Below are 7,484 nucleotides of genomic sequence, written 5' to 3' on the forward strand. Positions count from 1 at the left end.
CCTCCTCCTCCTCCTCCTCCTTCTTCTCCTCCTCTTTTTTCTCCTTCTTCTTCTTTTTTCTTTTTTTGCTTTTTGGAGGGGGGAAGGCAGGGAAGTTGGGGTAAAGTGACTTGCCCAAGGTCACATGGCTAGTAAGTGTTAAGTGTCTGAGGCCAGATTTGAACTCAGGTCCTCCTGACTCCAGGACTGGTGATCTATTCATTGCACCACCTAACTGCCCAACCACCAACTCCTGTGCTTACAAGATGTATGACTTTGGTCAAGTCACACACTGTCTCTGGACCTCAGTTTCCTCCCATGTAAAATGAGAAAGTTGGACTAGTTGATCTTTGAGGTCCCTCCCAGCTTTAAAATATTCCAACTCTGCGATCTAATAACAAAGAATCATGGCAGCAAAATCCCTCTGCTGTTTTTCTTGCCCAAGGTTTTACAAGGCTTGGCAGTATGGTTTGGCATACACAAAGTCCCTCAAGGGAAGATTAACAATGCAGAAGAAATACATTCGCTCACTGAGAGGGCAAGATACCCAGATACACCCAAAACCCTATTAAAGGTCTAACCTTAACGAAGTACTCGTGGGCCAAGGGGATTAGGAACTGCTCCCACTTTCTTTGCTCCTCTAAAGAGGCCTTTTCACTGGTACAGACCAGGTTTAGCCCCACACTGGAACATCTCCAGTGGTCCTGCTCTATATCTTGCCACTGGATCCAGATGACTTTGGTGAAGAGAGTGAGGATGGTGATTTTGCACAGCCATTCCTCAACTAAATCCAATTCACTTGCAAGTCATGGCACCACCTTCCTGATGCCATGGTCCTCTTTGAGAATGAAGTGCAAACAACAATAAAAATATCAAGAGTATGAAAGTTAATTTATACTTTTAATGCTAATATAATCAAATTACCAAGGTGTGCTTTATGGAACTTAAGAAAATAACAAAATTCATTCTGAAAAGCAAAAGATCTAGAATATCAAGGGAAATGATGAAAAGAGGTTGGGATGGAGGGAGAATAGTACTTCCAGATCTCAAACTATATGATGAAGCAACAGTCATCAAATCATTTGATATCAGTTTTTAAAATTTATTTGTTTGTTTTTAGTTTTCAACATTCACATCTATAAGATTTTGAGTTCTAAATTTCCTCCTCTTTCCTCTGCTCCCCCCCCCCCAAGATGGCATGCAACCTGATATAGGCTATACAGGTACAATCATATTAAACATATTTCCACATTGGTCATGTTGTAAAGAAAAATTAGAACCAAAGGAAAAAGCCACAAGAAAGAAGATACAACAACAACAAAAGAGAGAAAATAGGATTCTTCAATCTGCAGTCAGACGCCATAGTTCTTTCTTTGCATGTGGATAGCATTTTCCATCATGAGTCTTTTTATAGTTGGCTTAGATCATTGCATTGCTGAGAATAGCTAAGGCTATCAAAGTTGGTCATTGCACAATGTTGCTGTTATAACAGTTATTTTTTTAAAGGACAGATAAATCAATGGAATAGACCAAAGAAGGAAAATCAGAAATACTGGAGCTAAATAACCCATAAAGTTAGATAACCTAAATAAATAAATGATAAAGTTAGAAAACCTAAATTACCTAGGGGAAAAAACTCCTTATTTGATGAAAATACTGGGGAAAATGGAAAACAGTCTGTCAGAAATTAGATTTAGACCAACACCTTACACCACATTTCATAATATATCCTAAATGGATATGTAACCTTAATATTAAAGACCATACTATATACAATAGAAGAGATCACATGCCTCCCATGATTATGGGGAGGAAGTGTATTTTTAACAACAAAAAGAAGCAATTTCAAAAAGATATAATTGATAACTCTCTCTGATTCCAGAGAGGAGAGCTTTGTCCCAAATGAACACGAACTGAAAAGCCTCTAAACAAAATTAATGTTCCTAGGATGAGAAGAGAATCCACCAATTGCAGAAATATCTGTGTATCAATTTTCTCTAATTCTCTAATAGATGAATATTGAAAGGATATGAATAAATCATTTTCAAAACAAGAATTACAAATTACACAATCATATGAAAGAATGCTCCAAATCACTAAACATAATAGATATGCAAGCCAAAACTACCCTGAGATTTCATCTGACACCCCACAATGATAAGAGTCAGTGTTGTTGGGGTTGTGGGATGATGGGTACACTAATAGATTGTTGGTGGAGTTATGCAATGGCATAACAATTTTGGAAAGCAAATTTGGAATTATGCAAATGAAGTAGTTAAAATATTTATATGCTTTGAACCAAGGAATTCATCAATGCAAAGTTTTCCAAAATATTTATAGTAACATTTTTTTTTGTGACAGCAAAGAATTAGAAAAAAAAGTAGAAACCTATCAAGGGGGATGGCTAAACAAATAGTGGTACATGAATGTAATGGAATATTGCTATTTTCTAAGAAATGATGTACGTAATGATTTCAGAAAAGCATGGAAATATCTACATGAACTGATGCAGAGTGAAATAAACTGAGCCAAGAAAACAGTATACCCTCCTCTTTCTATCTTATTTTCATTATTTATATTTATTATTTATAAACTTATTTTTTAACTTTCAGGGCATTTCTATCTCAATGGAGAGAGAAAAGAGTATTGAACAGTTGCATTCCCTAATCACTTGTCACTTCATTTTGTGGGCATTCATTTCTGCTATTAATAGTGAATAAAACTGTATTTCAAATACTTTAGAACCCAAATTACTTTTACATTTATAAATTTAAATAATTACTTTATTTTTAGTTTTCAACATTCATTTCCACAAGATTTTGAGTTGCAAATTTTCTCCCCATCTTTCCCCTACCCCCCCCCAAGATAGCAAGCCTACTGAATACCCCTTCTCCCAATCTGTTGTCTCTTATATCCTCCCCCATGTTCCCTCTAACTTTCTAGTATGGCAAGATGGATTTCTATACCCCAGTACCTGTGTATCTTATTTCCCAATTGCATGTTAAAAAAATTTAAAAATTTTAAAACTTTGATTTCCAGATTCTTTTACTTTTTCGCTCCTCACCCATCCCCACTGGAAAGACAAACAATTCAATATAGGTTGTACATGTGAAGTTATGCAAAACATTTTCATAATAGTTATATTGTGAAAGCATAATTATATTTCACTCTATCCTATCCTACCCCCCACCGATTCTATTTTCTACTTTGACCCTGTCCCTTTTCAAAAGCGTGTGCTTCTAACTACCCTTTCCCCCAATCTGTCCTCCTTCTATCATCCCCCCTCTTATTCCCTTCCCCTATATTTTCTTGTAGGATAAGATACCCCAGTGAGTGTGTATATTATTCCCTCCTTAAGCAAAATTTAACCAGAGTAAGGTTGACCCCATTCCCTTTCACCTTCCTGCTCTTCCCCTCCATTGTAAAAATTTTCTCTTGCTTCTTTTATATGAGATAATTTACAATATTCTATCTCTCCTTTTCTCTTCTCATTATGTTCCTCTCTCACCTCTTGATTTTATTTTTGAGATATCATCCCCTCCTATTCAACTGATCCTGTGCTCTCTGTCTATGTATATATGTGCACACATATACACATACTCACATATGCATTTATACACATATATACCCTCCTATACATATATATGTATGTGTACATATATACATATATATTCCCTTCAACTATCCTCATACTGAGAAAAATCTCATGAGCTACAATTATAGTTTTTCCATGTAGGAATGTAAATAGTTCAACTTTAATAAGTTCCTTATGATTTCTTTTTTCCTGTTTACCTTATCATGTTTCTCTTGCTTCTTGTATTTGAAAGTAAAAGATTCTGTTCAGCTCTGGTTTTTTCATCAAGAATACTTGAAAGTTCTCTATTTCATTGAATTGCCATATTTTCCCCTGAAGCATTATACTCAGTTTTGCTGGATAGGTGATTCTTGGTTTTAATCCTAGCTCCTTTGACCTCTGGAATATCATATTCCAAGACCTTTGATCTCTTAATGTAGAAGCTGCTAGATCTTGTGTTATCCTGAATGTGTTTCTACAATATTTGAATTGTTTCTTAATCACAGCTTGTAATATTTTCCCCTTGATCTGGGAACTCTGGAACCTGGCTATAATATTCCTAGGAGTTTTCTTTTTGGGATCTTTTTCAAGAGGTGATTGGTGAATTCTTTCAATTTCTATTTTGCCTTCTGGTTCTAAAATATCAGGGCAGTTTTCTTTAAGAATTTCTTAAAGGATGATTTCTAGTTTCTTTTTTTGATCATGGCTTTCAGGTAGTCCAATAGTTTTTAAATGATCTCTCCTGGGGCTATTTTCCAGGTCAGTGGTTTTTCCAATGAGATATGTCACATTGCCTTCTATTTTTTCAGTTGTTTGTATCCATTTAATAGTATCTTGATGTCTCATAAAGTCATTAGCTTCCATTTGCTCCAATCTAATTCTGAAGGAATGATTCTCTTCAGTGAGCTTTTGAAATTCTTTTTCCATCTGGCAACTTTAGCTTTTTAAGGCATTCTTATCCTCATTGGCTTTTGGGGCCTCTTTTGCCATTTGAGTTAGTCTATTTGTTAAGGTGTTATTTTCTTCAGTCAGGTTGTTGACTAACTTTTCCTGATTATCTTGCATCATTCTCATTTCTCTTCCCATTTTTTCATCCACTTCTCTTACTTGATTTTTTAAATCCTACTTGAGCTCCTCCATGGCCGTAACCAATTCATATTTTTCTTGGAAGCTTTTGGTGCAGGAGTTCTGACTTCATTATCTTCCTCCCATTCCATGCTTTGATTATTTTTGTCTCCAAAAAGAGGAATCTAAGGTTTGATTACTGTACTTACTTTGCTTCCTTTTCTTGCTCATGTTGCCACTCAATTACTTGGCTTTTGAGCTTTTTGCCACAGTAGAACTCTGATTCCAGAGAGGAGAGCTTTGTACCAAATTGCTGGGGTTTTCACTGCTGCTGGACCTATTAGTTGGGTGCCCTCTCTGCTGCCCCCACAAGCTCTGGCTCACTGGTCACACACCTCAGGACTACCACCCAAGACCATGATCCAGATCCATGCAGGTTAAAGCAAGAGTGATTAACCTCTGAATGGTATATTGGTCCCCCTATGATCTGCAGGGCAGGAGCTCTGAAGAAGCTACATGGAGGCAGCTGCACAGCTGCCATGCTTCAGCTGCTTCTCACTCTTGGAGCAGGGGCTTGACCATGCCTCTCTTCTCCCCAGTTCCAACAAAGTTCTAAACTGACCTTGTGCTTTGTCTTTGGCATTTATAGGTTGATATTTCTGGAAACCGCCACAGTTGCTGTCTGAACTACTGTCCCAAAGTCCGCTCCAGCCACTGCTGATTGGGGCTGCCCTGAGGCTAAAACTGCAGCCTCATGCGGGGTGGGGTGCATCCCCCAGCATGCTGTGATGGACCCTTCCTGTCCACCTGCCAGGTGCCTTCAATGGGAGATTTCTCTCTGTCACTTTGTGGTCTCTGCAGCCCTAAAATTTGTTTAGAGTCATATTTTATAGGTATTTGAGGTGGTTATGGGGGGGAAATCACAGAGTTTTCCTGCTTCTACACTGCCATCTTAGCTCTGTCCCCTAGCAGTCTCCTTTTCATGATTTTCTGACATCATTCTCATTTCTCTTCCCAATATTTCCTCCACTTCTCTTACTTGAGTTTTAAAATCCTTCTTGAGCTCCTCCATGGCCTGTAACCAATTCATATTTTTCTCGGGAGATTTCGATGCGGGAGTTTTGACTTCATTGACTTCTTCTGGTTCCCTGTTTTGATCCTTTTTGTCCCCCCAAAAGGATTCTATGATCTGATTGTGCTTCTTCTTCTTGCTCATCTTGCCAGCCAATTACTTGACGTTTGAGCTCTTTGCTGCAGTAGAACTCTGCTTCCCGAGTGGAGAGAGCTGTGTCCCAAATTGCTGGTGTTTTTACAAATGTTGTCAGAGGTCTGAGGAAGGTGCCCTTTATACAGACACCCCAAGCTCTAGCACACTGCCACATACCCCAGGACCACCACCCAAGACTGCGATCCAGATCCAAGCTGGTCAAAGCAAGAGCTATTAACCTCTGAATGGTTGCTTGGTCCCCCTATGATCTGCAGTCCAAGACGTTTGGAGACAGCCATGTGGCAGCAGCTGCAGCCTCCATACCTCTGCCACCTCTCACCCTGGGGATAGGGGCCAGACAATATTCTTTCATTACCTCATTCCAACGGAGTTCCCCACTGACCTTTTACTTTCTCTTTGGCATTTATGGGTTGAGCTGTCTGGAAACCACCACAGCTGCTGGTGATTCACTCTCCTGAAGTCTACTCTGGCTAGTCTGTGCCAGTGGTTCACGTGGGACTGTGCTTCATTCCCAGTTTGGTGCGATAGACCCTTCCTGTCGGCCTGCCAGGCTGATTTCAGCAGGAGATTTGTTTCTCCCTGTCATTTTGTGGGTTCTGTAGCTCTAAAATTTGTTCAGAGTTATATTTTATAGGTATTAGATGTGGTTGGAGCAGGAGCCAAGAGGAATTTCTGTTTTTACTCTGCCATCTTGGCTCCTAAATTTATAAATTTAATTATTAGTAGAAACACAAATCTAAAAAAAATGGACCTGACACAACTCAGAATTTTATATTGAGATGGATCTGTGATTTCATTGATTCATGATCAAGAGTTTCCTCCTGTTATGCAGATAGCAATTCATCCATGCTTTTCCATCCTGTGGGACTCTTGTCCTCTGTACTCCCAAATGTTCATTGCCAGGGGTCAACTTAATATGCTGGAAACCTTCCTTGATTTCTCCTGATATTGTGAGGGCACCAATAGAAGACCCTGACTCTCCTGTAATCCTTTGCTCTTGCCAGATGACTAACCCATCTTCTTTGTCATAAAATCCCTTGATGATCTTCTTTACTTCTGTCCTTCTTCAGAGATCCTTCTGAGTTACATGCTGCAGCCTGCTAATAATATTTATCATGAATCTTTCCATTGCCCAATGTGTGATACTCATCTTTAGTTCTTAGGAAGAAGTGGTGTTATAGATTTCTCTGCCATATAGCAGTACTATTAGAATGTTTGTGTAACATGGGATTCCTGTGTTTAGCACTGACTAGCGAGAGGTGATAGAGGAACCTAGGAAATTTCATGAAGTGAGCCCCTCTTTTTTTCCTTTTCATCCTGGGATTCTGGTTCACTTACAACAATAATCTAAGGGAAATTTATGTTAATTGAGAAAAGAGGGAATATATTACTTGTTCTGTTGTTTTTCAGTTGTGTCCAACTCTTCACAACCCCATTTGGTGTTTTCTTGGCAGATACTGGAGTGGTTTGTTATTTCCTTCTCCAGCTAATTTTGCAAATGAGGAACTGAGGCAAACAGTGTTGAGTGACTTGCCCAGGGTCACACAGCTAGTAAGTGTCTGAGGTCAGAATTGAACTCAGGGAGATATGTCTTCCTAAATTCAGACTTGGCATTCTATTTACTTTGCCTCTATCTGC

The sequence above is a fragment of the Petaurus breviceps genome, unplaced genomic scaffold (assembly GCF_028583685.1).
Source record: "Petaurus breviceps papuanus isolate PSGF00001 unplaced genomic scaffold, PetGlider_PUasm1.0 91133, whole genome shotgun sequence".
NCBI lineage: Eukaryota > Metazoa > Chordata > Mammalia > Diprotodontia > Petauridae > Petaurus > Petaurus breviceps.